The 21,507-nt window shown below is 44.3% G+C and overlaps 1 protein-coding gene across 4 annotated transcripts in view; it reads left to right on the top strand.

Moving 5' to 3' along the window:
• Nckx30C (solute carrier family 24 member Nckx30C) overlaps positions 1-21,507 on the top strand; it is a 228,152-nt gene that overhangs the window by 118,034 nt on the left and 88,611 nt on the right. The gene's annotated exons all lie outside the window — the stretch shown is intronic.

The raw sequence follows: 21,507 nt of genomic DNA, 5'->3' as shown, positions 1-21,507 counted from the left end.
GAGCAGCGCACTCTAAGCTAAAAGTTAAATATGTGCTTTTTTCTGTTTGCACAAACGCACTAAAGTCACTTTGTAACGCCCTCTTTGAAGGGAAGTGTGTTTTCTTACTGCCATTGGAAGCTGGTCAGAGTGAGGTCGCTGCGGCGCCAATCGAACGCGTTACCGCAATGAAGAAATCGCTTTATATTCAAAGAATAGGTCGTGACATTTAGATAAATGTTTAGAGCTCAGACGTGACTGACTGCATAAGCGCATGACTTTATTTATAGCTGGCTTAATTCTTTGTTGGCGGTAATAACTTTCAGAGAAATAATGTCCTTCAGCCTCTTTGTTTCTCGTGGAAAAGAACGCTTCTTCGTAACTCAACAAAAGACCCGTCTCAGGCTCATTGTCCCGTCCATTGTTATGCTACAATCTAATCTCTCCAGTCACATTGTTCAAGGAACTATGTCGCTGCCCCGCCAACGCTGTTTTTGCCCGGTAGACGGACAACAGCGTTGAGCGGAATCCACGAGTGCATGCGCACCGGCTTTGAGCACGTTCAGTGACCCACTGCAGCCACCGGGGGGAACGAGCAGCGCATCTAGCCATACGGTTTACTGCCCGCCAAGTACGGCCGAAGCCGGCGTCACTTTTAGACTCTGAGTAAAACTCAGCTTCGTGGTCGCGCCTAAAGCAACGCAGTAAGCGGCGCCGACCAAAGCTCGAGACTCGTCGTTATCGGTACGGCTTCGGCCGAAAAAGGGCTCTCGGCATGCTTCGAGCTAGGCCCATCCCAACATGCGCTTCGTAACACCCGCTTTTCTCTCTTTGCTCACGGTCCAACCGCTTCCGAAAGACTTGCCAAAAACCGATCACGAAGGAAGCAAGCACTGCGACAGTGCTCGACGTAGTTGGGTAAATAGACAAAAAAGTGGAAGATGGCCGCGTAAGGTTTAGCTTCAGTTCTGATGAATCCATCAAATTACGGTCTCGCGGAGTCAGCCGGCATCTGGACAAAATATTATGGTGTCTACTTCGTGGTATGAACAAGTCTGAAAATGATTCTACTCTTGAGAGAAACGTTGTCAGCGCATGAGAGTACGTATTCTCATATGTGGCTAATGTAATAATGTACGTCAGGTAATGATGCGTTGGAATGCGAAATACATAAAAATACATCTTCAGTTCTAATTGCGACGTGGCGTTATGTTTCAGAAGTTTCTTTCAAGATCCCATTGCATAGGATTGAAGCTGCGTCTCCAGCAAATGAAGTAGACCATTTTCAGCGCTGACCGAAATTTGAGCGTGCCGTGAGTCATTGATAAGAGAGGCGTAAGCCGCTTTCGATGCGAACATTGACAATTAAAAATACCTTCCTTTGTGTATAACTACATCGATCACAAAAGCAAGCAAGACATTGCATTCCTGAACTTTCGGAATCGGTTTGACTCATGCTTGGCCTAACAGAAAAGCTAGTACTCCTCGCTAGCTGAACTTTTGAGAGTACCAGATGTGGCGCACTGCACGCAAGGCACAGGAGAGTCAGGCACTGCGCCGTGCTCCCGACCGGGTTGCAGAAATTAGGTACCTTTTCTCATCTTCTAACCACTACCACCACCACCAAGGCACAGGAGAAGGTCCTGGAGGTACTTTTCGTTTGTAGTTTATGTGTCTAGCATTTCGCTAATTCAAGAAGGCCCTCGGTGGCTCGGTCTTCCTTCCAAAGAAATAGTAAAATGTTAACCTCGCATTAGACTAACGCTTGTGTATCGTAAAAGTGAGCGCCAATGACTAGAAATAGGGGAACTTGTTATTGCTGCATCGACAGCTCCGCAGAATTAGGTTAACGTAGCATAAATGGCAGATTAAGCAAACTCCGGTAATTTCGATAAAGTAGGCAAACTGTGTGGAATCATAAATTTAACGATACTTGAGCACCACAGCGAGTACTATAGACGTTATGTCAACCTTGTGCAGGCGTAATTTGAGGTAACAACATTCGAATCCGTTGACCGAAGCTCATCCGGAATCATTCCTGATTTTTTTTCCCTATGATATACGACGCATGAATCGAACTTCACTTGTTCTAAACGCAAACGCTGACGGCCAAGTGAAAGTGCGCCTTTACCGCATTGCGTATCACATCTGGTCCTCTCAAAGGCTAAACGATTTGCATGGGCACTTGGAACGGACGCCTGCTTGCACACGACATCGTCTGTGCATCCTAAGTGTAGACGGTAATGCCATGAGACGGCATCTCGACTGGCGCCTCTCATTCCCATCTTCCTCGCATTGAGATGCATCTCCCCGAAACCATTGAGTGTCCCCATTTCTCGCCTCTTGCGCACACAAAAATGGCGCACTGCGTTGCAATATTTGTTATAACTGTACCATTGGTTCTCGCTCCTCAGCGAAGTGCACCACTGCAGCATATTTAATGACAGCTCATGTTCGCAGCATTACAAAAACGCTCTCATAGCCAGAAATAACTCTTTATCATATTTAAAGATATCTTGTGGAATGGCGTTCACACCTCATAACTGTAACCCCAGATAAATCTGCTATCGCAACTATATCAATCACTTTATCGGAACTCACCCTGCCACAGTTTTAGAAATAGTTCAAGTCACTAAGGTTGCTTTCTGTTACATTGAGCAGTAAAGTTTTTCTAGTTTTTTTTTTTAAATCTGAGGCCTCACCAGGAACCAGAGGCAGCTGAATGTGTGCTCTGCTGAGGACCGAGAACGACTACTGTTGCATCGTCAGTGTGTGTGCGTGTCTGTGATTGTTCCTATTTGTGTCTCGTATCTCTTATCGCCTGTCACTCTTCACTCCCTGTTCTCAAAGCATGGAGTAGAGTCACTGGATATGGTTGCCAGAGTATCGTTACTACCGTCGCTATACGCCTGTGACGGCGCTGCGAAACGGGAGCGGTTTCACTGCCGTGCAACAAGTGCCCATAGAAACATAAATAGCGGTAGTGAAGTCTGCCTAAGCCGACATACACTCGCCATATGCGCACGAAACTGTGAAGTAACAAAACAGAACAAAAATGTGTGTCGCAACGATGTACAGGATTTTCCCTATTTTCTCGTTGATATTGATCCTAGCCAATTCATTGGTCGAGTTGGCCTGATCGTTTCCTTAGTTTGCAAATGAACAAGGAACAATATGTTGTGCACCAATTTAAGACAATAGCGAGTGTACAAGATAGGCAAACTTGACAAGCTGTAGTCTTCACTCGCATGGTTCAGGCGCCACTTCAGCCGAAGGTGGCGAACGACATCACTGTAAACGTCTTACGTTTGGAACCAAAATGGCCTCTACTGTTGGCAACAGCCGGAGCCAAAATAGCGGTGGAGCCCCTAGAATGTTGGCCGCTATGATGCTCCAAGACAATCCAGTGACTCTTGGTTCGCATGGTGCCTCACTTTTTTTTTCCGTTGTTACTTCCTCATGACTGGTGCCTCCGTCACTCTTGTCGGAACTCTATTGTTGTTGATCGCTTCCTTGTTTGTCTGTTCGTTCGTTTGCTCGTTCCTTTTTTTTTTTCACAAGGGAGTGGGCATAAACACAAGGAGCTACGAAAGCTATGAGGCACTCTCCCACACAACCATTCCTGCTCTCTACAACACGACTTTGTACACCGGGTGTATAATTTAGGAATGGGCGAATAGTAAATTTGACGTTGGAAGTGGATTCGAAGCGAAATTCGGTTGAATCATTTCAAATCAAATAGTTCGAACAGTATATAACAAACTGTAAAAAAATAGGCAGTTTTGCTGTGACCCAACTTATTTGGACAATATCGTTTTAAGAATTGCAGCAAGAGTTGTGCGAATACCACTTCTTTTTATTATTCGAAGCAACGTGGGAGCACCAGGTCATAGCAGAAGGATATAAATGATATGTGGTCAAATGCGTTACGTTTAAAATTTATACGTTTCGGTATAAACATTATACGAGGTCCAGGTAATTGGTACATTTAATCAGTTCAAGTCAGCACGATCGTTAGATTAGGTAACCTCACAGCATAGCAGTCTCACACTGCAGCAAAACCACCTCTGCAAGCAGGGGGGGGGGGGAGTTTTACATGAAGTCAAGATATATGTCTATCAGTTCATTTGAATTCAAAATTTGTAATTATGTAAAATTGTATCAATCTAATTAAAGTTCCATAATATTCATTCAAATGCTTAAAATGCTCAACTATTCGCCCATGCCTGGTTTATTTATGAATCAATGTTCACATGCTCCGGAACAACGACAATGTTCTTTCAAACTTTGTTGCTTGAAGTTTTTTTAATTTGCACTGAAATGAGGTGACCCAATGGTGGCACTCACACCACGACTGAACTGAGGCCTGCTTGTGAGAACAAATACAACTGCACTTGACAATTTTTCTCGAAACTTACAAACAGCATGCAAGGTTGATTTTCAAGTTGACTGTGATTAACAATAAAAGTGAAGCGAATTACAAGCAAATCATAGGAGCAGACCGAATAGTGTGCCTTCGCCGCATGCCGTGAATGGGGGAATCCGTGTTAATATTCTGAGAGCAAGGTTTGTAAAGCTATACAAACACAAAAACGTATCGCAGGTCGCATTTTCAATGGCAATAACGTTTTGTACTTGAATGGGCATGGGGAGAAGACGTCATCACTATTAGGTCTTGCGGAGATTAATGACATGAAAAATTGAGAGTATTTGACTTCGAACCAATCCTGACGTGTTTCTTCCGTATACTTCCCTAGTGCGAGTGACAAGCTTTATTATCATTATTCTTTACTTCTCATAAAACATTTCTTCCGCAGCCAGTTTTCAAGTATTTCCTTGCTGCTGAATTTTGAATGAAAAAGGAACTGTGCTGGGTTTTTGAGTAAATAATTTACCCAAATAAAATAAATAATAAAATCTGCATGTGCTGGTTTATTGCATGATTGTGGCACTGTAATCTGTCTATTTGCGCAAACGTTTCCGAAACGCGCTGACAACTCGTTCATCTCATTTTCGCAGGAATGTTTTGAAGGTTACACTAACGGGTGAACTGTCCCGCATAGAATTACTAGAGCGGCTTTTCAAACAACCGTATGTTGGGAATAAGTACTCACAAACACACGACACTCAACCACGTACAAAAAATGTTTCAAAGTTTGTAGGATGATTTATAGTGGTTTTGTTCCACTGTGTTTACTTACAAAAGATCAAAAGAAGACACGGACATTTCGTCACCACCCGTGGAGGCGTAATCATGCGGGGGGTCTCTTGTTGAGCAAGGTCAAGTGAAATGTTATTTTGCGGGCGGTCATAGGCAGGCGCAGGGTCCTCCTACGCAAGAAAAAGTAAAGGGAGCGAAGTTTGACCGCTGTGCTATCACCTTCCAAACCCCGTTTTACTGAGGCCATTGAGATCAGTGCCCAGTGCAAAGGTGAGGTATCAGTGAGGGGGGGGGGGGAGGAGAGAAGGGAGGCGCTCCTTTATCTTCCGTGCGCGCGTTTATGACAAGCACAATTATGAGCGAACGCAATTAATCGCAGAAACTTTCGACGAAACAATTTACTGAAACAAGTTACCTGGACCATCTACCGAGCATGGTTAAAGTAACCACAAGTTAGTTTTGTATAGTTTACCAACTCACGTCCAGTTTGCGTGGTTCCAAACATTTATCATCTACACTCAGCTTCGTAGTCCGTTTCCAGCAAATCGTTTTCAAGGCAGTAATTAGGAAGCGTTCACCAAGGCAGTCGAATGTCGTCTCAAGGTCGGCGACCATGAGCAAGCGTTTTTCGGGTGCGCCACTGTGTGAAATCTGCGAACAAACGTTCGATCGTATGCATAACGGGTTGGGCTTCGTGTCTAGCCACGATACCGAATGAGCTGGAGTTAGGCGACGAGCAGCTCATTTGCGAGCTGGTTCAATAGCCTGTAGATTATCTGCCCTGTCACAGTTCCCTATTAGTATTTTCATTTGCTTTCAAGTGTGAAAGCTATTTAGCCCCCGTTGTCGACTGCGTTTAAGTAACATCGAGCCGAAACCAAGCACTGGTCACTGAAACTAGATCATCCGCTCATTGTTATGAGAACTAAACCAGAATAACCGGAGAATCAGCCAGAAGTTTAGAAAGTGTGGTCCTCGATCGCTAACCCTTTGTAATGGAATGGATTGCACACACTAGTTACAGCTCAGACGCATGAGAAACAATATTGCTTCCAGGTTTATTTTTCTTCTTCATTTGTGTGTGTGTAGGAATGGGAGCGAAAGTATCCAAACATTTGAAGTAAGGAATCGTAAGAGTGCGTTGAAATTTTCACCGGTGAAAGGATATGATAGCTGAGAAAGCCGAAAGCGAAACTTTAAGAAGAGATACTTTATGCAATAGTTAAAAAAATCATTTAAAACTCATTAGTTCGTAAATGAGTACAACGCACAATTGCCCCTATATCTATGCAAAGATGAGCCATCATGGACATCCTTACAGGCCAACTGCAACAGTTGATTTTCAATGGACCGGTGAAAGCTTTATACTGACCCGCATTAAAACGTTAACGAGACGATAGGACAACTTTCAGCTTGATAAGGTAGGAACGCAGACCAAAGAAAAATACCCTCATTGTTCACGCAGACGAACTCCGATGATAACCGGAAAGGGCGCCAACGCAGCCAAGCATAACTTTTGATGAGCGCTCAGACAACAGCAAAACAAATAAAAACGAACGTACTAAACTCGAGTGTCGTATTGGTGTGTGTTCTTGTTCTGTTCATACGCGCCCAGCACTATTCTGTGCGAGACTTCCGCAGTGCGACGCGTATGGTACACGCAAACAAAGACAAGGCCGCCTGGGCATCGCAGGGTCGCACGCTTTCGTTCGCAAAGGACGCCCAAGGCGCTCTATTGTCGCCGGCTTATTATTATTCTTTTTTACTTTTGACGCGCTTTTATCTCCACCGCGTGCTTTCCCAGAAAGGCCCGAGTCGCTATTTTCGTCTCCTACGCCTTTCATGGAGCCACAAACATTGTAGTGTCTCGCTCCTTTTCTTTCGTTTACCGTTTTCGTTACTACGAATGACCTTCAACGCACTGCTTATGATGCGGTGACTGCAATACTTTAAGATCCGGGCAACCAGTGATTGCGAAACACCACTGACGTCAGGACGCGCTGGAATTGAGTGCAGCGCCAAACAAACTTCTAAACAAAATCTGAAAACATAAATTTAAAAAAGTCTCTTGAAGTGACAAAAAAAAATGCAGCGTTCAGAGTCGCAGTTTCGCTGCTTCCGCTTGGCTTCCCAATCTGACCCGTTCTGCGCTGCTTTTTCAGTGTAACCATGACGTATCACCGGGGCACGCGTTACGTGGCCAGCAACAAAACACGTTTGGTTACTGGAAACTAATGTATAGAAAAATGAAAATTTAACGCATCAAGGAAGAGTATAATTTGAAAGAAAAAGAAAACATACAATAAGGAAACTCCGCAGAAATGATTGAAACGAACTTTGGAAAAGGAAGTGTGGTCTCGGATCGCTTCGCTTAGATTTTGCGTAGGCGCAGATTTTCACGAGCGGCTTGCCCAAACTTCCCGGGTGTCGAAACGAGGAAGTAGCTTTCCAGTAACGCTTCCGATGCAAATGCATACCACTACACCAAGTTTGATTTGCTTTTTCTTTCTTTTTTCCCCCTTTCAGATTATTTCTACTTGCATTTCACACACTTGAGCAACCTCACGCATACTGGTACGTCTACGCGCCGATAGTTAGTTACTCGTCGCGATAAACTATCTATCGCATACTTTACGGTTGGCTTGTTTCAAACGCCAGAAGAAACGAAACGACAACGCTCGACATTAAAGTGAGGAAATACCATTTGCGAAACTGCGTCGCATCTCCCATAGGGCCACATATGTATGCATATGAAGACGTTTGACAGAAACCTACACGCAATGTATATTATCTCTAACCAGCTCTAACGAGTAGTTACAACGTTAGCGATGGTTCTGCCGCAGGACATTGCTGAAATGCCGGGAACACGCATGGGCGCTACGGGGGTTGCACATCTAACTCGGACGTCTCCTGTTTTGAAAGAAGATACTGCAAAAAATGAACGTGCGGCATCTACGGCTACCGTTTTATTATTACCGAAACAGCATGCTGTTTGGTTATATCTGAACATTATCAACGTTATACCTTACACAGAAAGGCAATGCATTGGTGCTGTTGGATACGGAACTCTACATATGGCGCGCCACCGGCATCTTCCAGTTCTGATAGACAGATCGGAAAGCTGCGCGAAGCTTGTCTCTGGGGATGTATTTTTCTATATCGCACTGTGATTTTCTGATTACACTGTGATGAAGTGATAAATATAAAATTAGGCGGCACTTTTAAAAAAATTAAAAATTGGCACGAACAAGTGGTGAAGAGCAGTCGGCATCAAAAAGATTGTGTGAACATGACATTCACTGGAGTGTTTTTTTTTTTCAATCGAGTGACTCGTACCACATTATAATAGCTCACGTAAAAGTAAAAGACAAAAAGAAAAAAAAACAATTATTGAGGAACTTGACATATCAATAGGCATTCAAAGTAGAAAATTAATACGGTGACATACATGTCATGAACACTTGGCTCCAAAAAAAAAGCAACAAAATGTCACATTTTTGAATGCTACATATACAGATGTAATTTGGTTGATTGATATGTGGGGTTTAACGTCCCAAAACAACCATATGATTAGGAGAGACGCCCAGATGTAATTTGAGGCTAAGCTATGCGAAAGCACACCAGAAGTATCATTATCCCCGAACATCATTTTGTCACAGGTTGTCATATGCGCATACTTGCAAACATTCAAGTAGACGTCGATACTATGTTTTGTTTATATACCATTGTTTTTGTCAATGACAGCACTTCGGCAATAAATACGCATTGCATGTGACTACTGCTTCAAGGGAAGTTTCGTATATTCACTCATATGCTTAATCGCCAATAAATGTGAATCGAAGCTGTCTGCTCGCGTTAATGAGTTTTGCAGTGTCACTTATTTAAACTCATTAATGACGTCACTGCAACGACACACCGGCGACTCAAGCACCGTGCTAAAGACGGTTCTAACCATGTTACAGACTTGTCGACGTGACGCCACTGTACAGATCGTAACGGCAGGTTAATTTTAAATTGATGACGCTTTGACAACGGCTGCGTGCAATGAAATGACGCGGCTTAATTGAACGGGCGCATGCATATAATAGACTGCGTGCATACGTCCTTAACATTGCAGCTAATTACGCAATGTCACTCTAAATAAAGTTACGTCGGAAAGCGTCGAGTTTGCACAAGCATTCTGTTTAGGCGATGACGGAAAAAAATTTAGACGCTACAAACGCGGCCGTCGACAAATTATTCTAAATGACGAAGAGCGTATTACTGGCGATTGCCAGCTTCTGTGTACGCCGGCCTGTTTCTCGTGCTTCTGCTAATTTGAGAAGCCAACTGCGATACCCAAACGAGGCTGTTCGAAAATTGCCCCTGGCTCAGACGAGGAGGCCTCTTGGTGCGCTAATTGCCTCTGGTTATAACCGAGCCGAGAGCAAAGTAAGGAACAGTGGCCAAGGAGCGAGAGTTGCTTCGAATGGAACATACGCTGCTGTTGTCACATGCTAATTAAGCTTTTGGCGCTCCGTTCCATCATCGTTTTGTTCTCATGCTGCTCCGAAGGAGCAAACTGTTCATTCCCATTCGCTTATTTTTTTGTCATTTATTTATTTATTTTGTTTCAGTAGACACACGAACATCCCCGAGTGTCGCTTCTGAGTATAAACCTCTTGGGAAAAAAAGAAGGAAAAAAAAAAGCTGCGCCGCGATTGTTCGCTTAGCCGTATTGGTTCTCATTTTGTGTCAAACCGTCATTCTCTATCGGTCTGTGTCAAGTCTGGCCTCCTTCTGTGCATGCATAACAATTAGCTCTATAGAACGCGTGGAAGCACTACATCTGGGTGTGTGAAGACGCCGCTGATCATCGTCGTGCGATCATGAAGCACAGCATCCACTCTTTGAGAGACCGGTTATAATGCGTTGCGCAAGCCCGACAGGCGTCGACATTATGAAATTCTCGCGATACAGCGACGCGTTTGAAACACGGCGAGGAGCGGCGACAAACTCCACTGAAGCGCCGTGCCGTGGCGCAGCTTGTCAGCGCGGCTGCTCCTGCGCCACTTGCGAATGACGTACGCGAGCTAAATGAGCGCGTGGGCTTTTCGCAGACGGCGCAATTTCGTCACGATACGGCGTCAGCGCCTAATATACCTGCTCATAAGGGAGCGCTTATGCGGTGTTGACGATAAGACTGCAGCGAAATTCTCGCAGAAGCGCTGGATGGTGTCTTTCACCTGCGATCATGCAGCGCGGCGTTTTCTGCCGACTGCGTGACTCTTATATACTCTGCTGACGGCGCGGATTCGAATGCAGCGGAGCACGCGACGTTGCTAAGTGTCAACACTGATGTGCTGCAACTTTTTTTCCAGGAGCGGCTTGCTCTCGATTACGTAGATTCAACTGAAAGCGGCTTTGGAAGTATTTGGTCTATAACGAAGGCGAAGGACTTTAATGCCATATAAGCAGTGACGATCGACCGGTCTCTGGCTTGCTCCTCTGCTTAGGGGAAATGAAGAGAGGATGTTGAAAAAAGATAGAAAGTTCCAATGTTGATGATAGTGTGAAGTAAGCAATATACATGTATTACATATTCTGCGCATATGCCTCACCTAACCTCAGGAGGCGCGTGCAGACATCAAAGCACTCGCTCCTTGGAAAAAGTCTAGCGAGTTTCACGCTGCCTTCGGACAGCGATGCTGTAGCTCCTTTCATTCGGTCCCTTCAGATCTCTTCATTTTTTCGTTTTACCCAGCCACTTCCAAGTCATTTTTTTTCTCACCTTTTATTAAGCTAACTTTGATCTTTAGTTCCAGTCGACAGCTCTGGTCGGTGTGGGTCACACAAAGATTATTATCTTATTCTACGAAATCTTTTCCTGTCATTCCCAGTCTACTTTCGGCCATTTCAGGGACAACAGCTCCCCACTCAGTTCACGCCTTGTAGCACCCGCTTTACGCAAACTTCAACTCATGATGTCTCTTTCAGTATACTTTTCTTAATCGGCCGCCTAAAGGCTTTCTCTCTCCTCCATCAATTAGAGTCCCCTCTCTCCACTCTGCTCTCGTGATCTTTTTTTAGCGTGCCCTCGCCAACGATGTTGATGGCGTGAGGAACGCCTGCTAAACGGCCCTTTAGCAGCAACATAATTGCCTATATGATGATGCGATAATAATGATGAAAGCTTTATTGAATGTAGATGCATAAACTAATGACAGTTTGTTGGCATTGAACAGACACAAACGATTTTACATATTTCGCGCAGGAAAACACTAGGAGGTGTAAGAAGCCAGAACATAATGACAATGACCTTTCTTTCTCTCTCTTTCTTATCTTTTTTGTCATATTGGGCACACACTTTCATGAATGAGAGAATATATGTGTTTACGTAATGCACATAATCGGCAAATCTTTTTTCTATTCATTGAATACAGCCCTTATGACGATCACATCTTCGTTTTCTAATTATTACGACCTTAATTATAAAGGCGCTCCATGGGTACGCGGCACAGGTTTAGCTAGTCACCCGTCACGGTGGTATAGTGTTTGCGATGATCGGCTGTTGATGCGAAGACCGCGTGATCGAATGCCGGCTACGGAGGCTGTATTTTCCACGCAGGAGGAAATATTTCAGGCCCGTGTACTTATAATTGGGAATACGTTGAAGAACTCCAGTTTGGTGGAAATTTATGGAGTACTCCACTATGCGGTGCCTCTAATATTCATATCTTGGTCTTGGGACGTTAAACGGCAACAATTATTATTAGGTTCAGCTCGTCGCTAACAGCAGCTGAAAACCCCGTCCCCTCAAAATGGCATTGTCTCATTAGTCATAATATCTATTCGCACCACATATCACAAAGAGACAGAGATAAAGAAAGGTTATGTGAAAGACAGTGAGGCTAAGTATAGAAGAGAATTCCCAGTTTGCTTCCTTTCACAGGGGAAGAAGTAAGAGGGATCAGGAGGTAACAAATGAAAAATATACGAGGAATGGACAAAAGAAATCGCAAATTACCGCAGTGCCTGGCGTGTCACACGAGTTTAACGAGAGTCTTCCTACTGATCTTCATAATCTTCCCGCAAGATAGCAGGCAGCACCAATTCATACCGTAATAAATTTTTATTCCTCTGCAACATAATTTCCAAATTAGAAAACACACGTACCCTGATTGGGAAAAGATGCAGTTCCTAATGAAGTCATCTGCAACATAATTCCCAAATTCGAAAACACATACCCTGATTATGAGAATGACGTGATTCCAAATAGAGTTCATCGCACGAGTAATGGCCATGCAGGCTTCTCAAAAGCAAACGAAGTTAAGCCTTATTTTACAGCCTCATCTAAAGCATTGGCGCGTGAACATCAAGGATGACAACGGCAAGCCAAAATCAATAACATAAAAATTAGAGCACGCGTGAAAGTTTGAAATTGGAGGACGAACTGCTCCGTCTCCAGGGTCTCATGTTTGGGGCTTCGACGTTGCGTTAGCTCCAAATAAACTGTGCGGCGCTTTCCAAAGCCGTTAGTGAGCGTCGTTCTGGAACGCCTCTAACACCCCTTTCGAAAGTCTCCATTTCAGCTTCCCAACTCGAAGGTTAGAACCAATAACTCTGTGGCTGACTTGAAGTTATCGGGCTGAGAGAGTTGCGCTGGGCGCCCGCCGAAACAAACGAGGAAACCTTTTAGGATGCTCCAACGTAGCGCACGTTTAGTCCTCTCGTAAATGCAAATGATGGGTGTGTTGTCGAAACTGGGCATGGGAGGATCGCAAAACATTAACTGTAGGGCAAAACATTTTTGCATCTCAAGAAATGACGCTCTGTACGGTAATTAGTTTATAATATATTACTAGCGAAGTGCGTCTTAATTGCTATTTTATGCAATACACGTGCGCCGTTAGCATGCTCGAAAAAATGCACAGCCCGCGCCGTGAAGTTTTGCGATCGTTTGCTGCCCATAAACGCGACTCATTAGTGATGAAGTGGTTCGTACGATCGCTTGTATGGGTGTTTACAACTAGTCCCATAACGTACCGTAGGATGCAATGAGTTTGAAGTTTTAAACTGTCTTTGTTTGTTTTTTTGAAACCACCTTCCTATCTTCAATTCGTATTTGACTTGATCATAGGCCGGAAAAACTTGTGGAACTCACTCCGGCTAACTCATGAAATATATTTCGCGCTTAGAGCTGACTCAGAATCTTGACTAGTTTTGAGTCTGAGCAAGTCCAAGTGAGTCGACTCATGAGTCGATTTGCCTAAAATGAGAAAATTAGCTGTTTCGACCGTAGTGTCAACGCGCTTTAACACCGTATCACGCAATCGGTGCTTTTTTTGGGGTCTTTTGTGACATAGTACGTTCGAAAACGAGTTTTGAGCGTTCGCCAACGAGTAAGGCAATTTTGTTGCAAGAGATCACAACATAAAATATTGTATTTGTCAAGAACTTCATTACGAAATTCGCACCTCTAGTCTACTGAAGTGGTGTGTGACACTGCTTTGGAATCGGTGTGAGTAGACGCGAATATAAACGTAAATTCAGGTAAGGCTTATAGTAATGTGAACGATGAGTGGGTAGAACTTAAGGACGGGAAAGAAAGTGGAAGTTACTCAAACTCATTCAAGTCACTTATTCGTAGCTCTTTGGAATCACTCGTACTCAGGCATACCAAAATTTTCCTGAGCTCTACCCACTCAGACACACACCCACAAAAACTTTTTACAGCCGGACTCACTAGGACCATTCACTCATTCAGACTCAGACGGAAGGTTTTATCTGGGTCTGAATGACTCCGAGTGAGTCGACATATGAAGGAGTTCGCTGACCTATGGACTTGATGCACCCCCCCCCCCACACACACACAAATCAAAGAAGAAAAGAGAGAGAGAGGAGTAAACGTTTATTTTTGGAACAGTGCCCCGAGCAATGACAGGTGTCCCCATGAGGTGGGAGGGCTCCTTAGTCCAGGAACCCTCTGGCTTCTACTGCCCTCTTGGCCCTGGCGACGAGTTGTTGTTGGTCCTCCAGGTCCTCGAGGGTGAGCTTCGCCTCCCACGTTTCGGTTAGGTCTTCGTTCGTCCATCCTGCTTCATTATCAGTCATGTGTTGTTGCAGATTACGTCTGGCAGTACACTGGCATGCAAGACGCAAGTGTGGCAAAAATTACAAAAAAAACAACAACAACAGGAAAGTCAAACAGGATGAGCGCTTCCTTGAAATTTCAATTTTATACTTGGAATGGCACTTGATAGTCAATCCTAAAATGAAGAGCGAAGTTCTTGCCTCATCTTTCAGCGCGCAGACTGACGAGTCAGACGACAGCATTATCATAGTTTCCTTGATTATAGACCGTTTTCCGCAGCGGCGAAGGGGCGCTACCACGTTTGAACACGTGATCTAGAGGCCTTCTCCTTTCCACTTCTTCACAGCCGCCGATGGCCGGCCGATTTGTCACCGACGCCCCCGGGTTGAAGCCCAGCAGAGCGGGTGCAGCGTATAGCCCGCACCACCCGTTTCTCTTTTTTTTTCTTCCTCTTATGCACTGCGCTTTGTCACCTTATGGCTGACAGCAATTAGGTGCCTTTTTTTTCCTTCTTCAAGAATCACTACCACCACCGTCTCTTACCGTAGACTGCAGGGCAACGTCCGCCACATGGCACATCGCGACCGCGCCGCTGAGGAGAAGGCCGCGGCGCTTCGGTGCTCTGGCGCCATCTAGTTTTGCATAAACAAACTAGTCGGAAAACGGCCGTTAAACATAAGTGTATTCGGAGGTTTCAGGGAAATAAGGCAGAGTATCCTCTTCTGTGAAAGAACAAAATAGGGGGAATTTGGCCGGCGGGCTCGTCTTTTTGTTCTACGCATCCAAGTTAACGCAACAGACAGTTAATCGAAGGAAATCATCTGGCACAATAAATGTTGTCTAACTGTATGGTTACTATGACGTAAATCAAAACGAATGGAACTGGACGAAAAAGCACCTTCTTCGTCGGTGGGATATGAAACCACAAGCTCTCACAACGATTGTAATTGGTAGTGGTCTTTCTTTCTTTCTTTTCTTCTTTCTTTCTTTCTTTCTTTCTTTCTTTCTTTCTTTCTTTCTTTCTTTCTTTCTTTCTTTCTTTCTTTCTTTCTTTCTTTCTTTCTTTCTTTCTTTCTTTCTTCCTTCCTTTCTTTCTTTCTTTCTTTCTTTCTTTCTTTCTTTCTTTCTTTCTTTCTTCCTTCCTTTCTTTCTTTCTTTCTTTCTTTCTTTCTTCCTTTCTTTCTTTCTTTCTTTCTTTGTTTCTTTTTTTCTTTCTTTCTTTCCTTTCTTCTTGCTTCCTTCCTTTCTTTCTCTCTATCTTTTGTCTTTCTATTTATCGCCACCATAAACGGTCAGCCACCCAGCATTCTGTCGGAAACGTCGTCATTAAAAGGGTTACATTAACGGGATCTCGCGAAATCCCGTCGCCTCTGCCAAGTTACCGTTAACGCCCCGTGTATACGACGCGCTCGCCGCGCGTTTCGTGTCGAAATGCTCGTCGGTATAGACACCCACCGGAGCGCACGTTCCATCTTTACGACATGCTTTGCGTCATCGTCGGTATCCACGTCGAAAACGATGTCCACAGCACCGCACGCGCCTGCTATTGCCGAACAACACTCGCCGCGCCCAGTTTTGACGCCGAGATGGAGAAACACGATGCTTTATTTCGTCTCGCACGTAGAAAGAAGTAAGGGGGTGACAATAGAATGTGTGTTACGTTGTTTTGGCATTTAAAAGTGATTTTCGCGGGCGCAGCAGTAAACGGAAATGAGCCGCATCGCGATTAGCTGTTGGACTTGCTTAGGCGCAGTCATCAACTTCGGCACAGATGATGAGAGCGTTTTTGTCGCTCCACTAAAGACGACATAATCGCCGAAGATAGCCAGTCATGGCCAGAAGTATAAGTAAGTGATCGCCACCTCGTTAGCTACGGGAATAGAGCGAGATAGAAAAAAAAAGCAGACACAGAGAGAGAGAGAGAGAGGGTGGTTCCTTAATGAGCACCAGAGAGGTTTGCCTGGTATGCTCTTCTAGGTGGGTATTACGAGAAATGAAGTGATATACAGAGCCCGGACGTACACAGGACGCACACAGGACATACCATTACGAGCCATAGTCTCGATGATACCAGTGTCTTCGAGAAACTTCGGGATTACTTTCGCTGCTCCATAGACAATACTAGTGCTGGATTATGACCCTAAAGTATATCTTTTATAAAGAAATGACCATCTTTGGTGACGTCCTATGTCTATATCCATCATGTCCAGAGTAAGTAAGGTTTAGATGTGAATGTTCTGCAGGGCATATCGCTAGGGTACATAGCTAGATAATGTAAACGTTAGCGGACGCAGTTTTGATGGCTTTATTGTATTCTACACTGCAAAAAAAAACATTAGTGACAACCATCCCCTTCCCCCTGAATATAAAAAAAAATTGGCCCAGACTAGATGGGGTGAATTTTTCCAGCATATATATTTAGGCCTATGTAGCTCTTCAACTTGCCGAAGACTTATCACCTCACAATTTGATCGAGAAGGGCAATTCTCGGATTCATCTAAGAAATTAGTCATGTGGTATATTAAACCTACAATCATAATTCACTGCCTCCATCTGCCTGTCGGATCAAAAAAGGGCGTCGTCTTCCAAGAAATATAGGCTCCTTTTTAACGTTCGCTCGTTTGGATCGGCAATTGGAAAATGCTTAGCAATTCCACGCAAGACCGAATACGCTCAGGTAAATCTCGTGTTTAAGGTAGCCGCCCTTTTTTCTTTCGGTTTGTGGTTAAATGCCACATAAAAAGTATTTGGCTGGTTGATCAAACTTTATTGACATAGCCTTGAGAGCCCTGACTAGCTTCCATATTTTCGACTATTTTTTCTTTTGATCACGCTGTATTCGCTTGCTCTGTTAGCGAAAACTTTGATAATTTGTGGTAGACTTCTTACACAGCTGCCTGAATTTTCACTTTTCAGAAACTCTTGCTGCTTTTACCGTAATATTGTAGTAACAGCTGGTTTTCGTAATAATAATAACAATCTTTGATGAGCCGATCCCATTCTGTAATAGACGCCCGCTACGCGCCAAGCGCGTCCTGGTGGACTGAAATAAAGTGTTTTCATTCCATTCCATTCCAAATTTGGGTGAGCCTGCAGCCAAATGTTTGAGTTTATTATTATAGTTAGTAAATGAGAATGAAATGGAACGAATGGGGGGGGGGGGGGGGGGGGAGCGCTGTTGAGACACGCGTTATCGGTGTCATCATGAATGAGTCATCAGCACTGCATCATGCTTTTTCGGCTATGCCAGTTCTCTTTACAGGTACCCCTTCTATAAATCTTGCCTCAATAATAAAAAAATGAGAGCTCATTGTCACACGAACTTTTTGCACTGCCAGAGATATAGACAGGAAAGCACACAGAAAACACCGGTGCAAGTCGCGATGTTTCTCGTTGTTGCTGGGCGTGTTCACCGCGCACCAATCGCTGGACTCGAAGCACGCGAGTGACAATACGGCTTCGAATAAGAGACGATCACACGAGAAAACTGACAAAGTCTCCCGGCTAGACAGACGTCTCAACTGCATTATTAAGTGTATCGACCGGCTTTTGCAATATTAGCTTTAAGAGTCGCTTTCAAAGAGCATCGATTATCCACGTTCTCCATTTTTCTGTTCCAAGACGGGCTTGATGGGCACGCTATAATTTCGGGTCGATCGCGACTTCCATCAAAGCGGGCCACGAACAAAGCCCGTACTTTCAAACGCAGTCAATAATTAAATATTCATGTGACAATTTAAAAACAAGGTGCATATTTTGAGTGATGATATAGCTAACCGCGGGTTTTCCGAAGTCGAAAATCACTAGCATATTGTTAGCTAAGCGGTTAGGGAAACATTAGAGAAAACAGAGATGACGCACATTGAGCGAAGAACTTGCTACCAGATACTTGCGACGAGAAATTCAACAAGTGCAGGAATGTTACGTGTCGAAACCATAATTTAACGAAGAGGAATACCGGACTGACTTTAACACGATTGCCTTAACGAGCTCGTTTAGCAGGAATACTGGCGTCAGCGTTGGTGTCATTGATTGTAGGCAAAACATTGGCGTTCTCCGTGACCGAGAAATCGAGAAATGTGCAAATAAACTAAATATCAAAAAATGTTCAGTTCAAGTGAGGATCGAATCCTGGCGCTTCTTTTGAATTGTTCAGCGTTCCTTTCAGACGTGCCGCCTGTCGTTCCTGCACAACAGCCTGGTAGCCGGCGGACCTCAAGGTTCACCACAGAAAGTCACATTGGCACTGTCTTGAAGGTAATTTGTTGCGTGCGTATGTCGGTTAAAAAAACAAGAAAACACGCACCTGTTTGGCTTTGATAGGAGGAAGAAAGACAGAGAAACTCTAATCAACGAGAAAGAGTGAAATAAAACCGATTGAGACGGTAGGAAAAGATTGAGCATTACGCGATGAGCATATGGGAGTGTCAGGCCTACTTCGAAACCGAGTACCATTAAAACTTTCTGGAAGTGAGCCAAAGTAATCCTTTAAGTAGAAAAAAAAAGGTTATCCGAGGAAAACCCCGTTGCATTAAGGCTAGCGCATATTCTCGAAAGGTACAAAAAAAGAAGTGATATAAGAAAATTGTGTCGTCATTGCTTTGAGCAACGCCCCGCCGCGGTGGTCTAGAGGCTAAGGGAACTCGGCTGCTGACCCGCAGGTCGCGGGATCAAATCGCGGTTGCGGCGGTTGCATTTCCGATGAAGGCGGGAATGTTGTAGGCCCATGCGCTCAAATTTGGGTGCACGTTAAAGAAACCCAGGTGGTCGAAATTTCCGGAGCCCTCCACTACGGCGTCTCTCATAATCATATGGTGGTTTTGGGGACGCTAAACCCCACAAATCAATTAATCGCTTCGAGCAACAACGAGCGAAAGAAGCCCGACAAGCTAGGACAATATGTTTGTAGTTTGACCACTTTTCCGCGCTCGCTTAGTAAACGACACGCGTGCAAGATGGAGACGGAAGAAAAAGGAGAAATGAACGAGAATAATGAAGAAAAAAAAAGGAAAACATGCGCACCGGAATGGACTATTAGCGGCTACCACGGAACCTAATGCTACAGGCGGACCACCGAAACTGATCACATCTTACTCATATTTTTCTTTTTTTCTGTCATGTGGGCAGGGGTTTGAGGAAGAGAAGCTCTGGAGCTTCGAGTGGTACTGTGCGCGTCACGCCTGAATCAAGAAAACCCAACCGCCACGTGGTGTGTGTTTGTGTGTGTATGTGTGCGGTGCTGCAGTTGCTGCATGCTATCTGCATGTACGCGAAGAAACAAAATTAAATAAACGAACAAACAACTTGAACGACACTATGGCTGGAAAGTTAAATGAAGGAAAAAAAAATGCTCCCGAATTTGGATTCACAGTGGCTCTGACACGCACGTCGTGTTGTATATACGTTGAGGCCTGGGTGGGCGTGCCGTTTCATCTTCGGGACAGGAAAGTACAAGACTTTGCTCTTACCTTTTGGGCACATGCGAGTTACGTGAAACTCACTGACTCTCTATTCTACTTACTGGCTTTCTCTTTTTTTATCGCCGTTTTATCTGCGGATGCATCATCGCACTGGCTTCCCTTAGTTGTGCTAATACATACATTCTGGTACAATGTATTGCTTAAGTCACCTCAGCGCAAAACACATGTACACTGACCAACAGCGCATATGCTATTTTTATTACGCCAAGGCGCGCGCGAGAGAAGTGTGGAAACCCCTATTCACTGATTAATATTAGGAACTGCCTACACCAAGCACTTTTTACACAAAGTTGGGGCGCGCTGAAACTTCTGAATGTGATCGAGCTTTTGTAGATTAAGACATATGCCACTCTAGAATGCCCACAACACGAAACACCAAGACGCCGACTTAGACCGTGCTAACGGCTTTAGATCGAATACCATTCAGTTTAAAGGAACTCTCGGGCCCATGGCAAACATGAGGTTTACAAGAGAGCGCAGTAAAAGCATTGAAAGCTCTTTTCAAAGATGCGGCATTCTTGTCCAGTATTAGTGTATTTTTTGTTTGTTTTTTAACGTGACAACGATAGTTCTGTGAATGTAGACTATTATATTGACGATTATGTGACTATTTACTGTGTGCATTGGTTACTGTTCCATTTGTTAACGTAGCCACATGTGCACACATTTGATACCGTTGAATACGTTCTTTTGAAATCTCATTCCCTGTTATATATTGTGTATTGCGTTTTTATAATTGTATATTGTGTGTGGAGTGGACTTCTTACACTTAAAGACTTGAGCCCTACGTGTTTTATGTTAGATACATATTAAGAATAAGGAGTTGCCAGCGCCTAATTCGGGCGTCAACATCTCCTCACATCACGCCAATAAAACAACAACAACAAAAAAAGATTTCATTTGATTCGAGAGTCTGACGTCAATGCTGGTGTCCCTCTGTGCCACTTCGTCTAAGAACAAGTTCGCGCTTGTGGTGAGATTGACTCAGCTGAAATGCGAAAAGTGTTTTCTGCCCGTTCGCGGGCTATTCACCTATTGCCTCCCAGCTGAATGGTAGGCCCAATAAAACATTAATATTTCAGAAAGGCTAGGGTTCTTGTACTTCAGTTTGACCATATCTACACCACAAGTGGATCTGTCAAATTCAGAATACGCCAATTCAGAAAAAAAAACATAAGATGACTTACTGCTTCATTTTAACAGCAGACGGTCACGTAAGAAAGGGATAAAATAAACGGAAAGACTGGCAGGTTTGCTACCCTGCACTATAAGGACAAGGATTGGAAAGGAGATATAAAAAGAAGAGAGGGGTGAAAATCAGGTGTGTGAAAGCAAACAAACAAACAAACAAGCGAAATTGCGGGGAGTGAATACTATAACGCGCTCTATAATGCTCAATAGGCCACTGCAACGTAAAAAATTCCACGCATTTCCACTAAGTTAATCATCACGAGTGGATGAAGCAGTGGGGACGATCGTCCTTACCGTAGATCACCCATGACATTGCCCTCTCGTGCATCTATATCAGCGACAGCGCGTGTGTACTAAGTGTCCTCGCCAATGAGCCACCGCTTCCTGCACCCGTGCTCATTCTTCATCGTCACCAGCGCCATCCCGTGTTGCCTGCGTCGGCGTTTCCTTTCCCATGTCAGAGCGCGTTCACTTTCATTTTAATCCATTTCTGAAAGAGAATGTGTGGTCTGCAACGCGCTTATTGTTCGTCATCAGGGTCATGACACGTAGTGAACGTTGCATTATCATCAGCGTCATCGTCACCACGAATGCTGACAACGAACAAGCCCAGAACTTGACCC

Source organism: Rhipicephalus microplus, chromosome 1 (genome assembly GCF_043290135.1).
Source record: "Rhipicephalus microplus isolate Deutch F79 chromosome 1, USDA_Rmic, whole genome shotgun sequence".
NCBI lineage: Eukaryota > Metazoa > Arthropoda > Arachnida > Ixodida > Ixodidae > Rhipicephalus > Rhipicephalus microplus.
The sequence above is the reverse complement of the archived record's forward strand: the minus strand, read 5'-3'. Positions and strand labels throughout refer to the sequence as shown.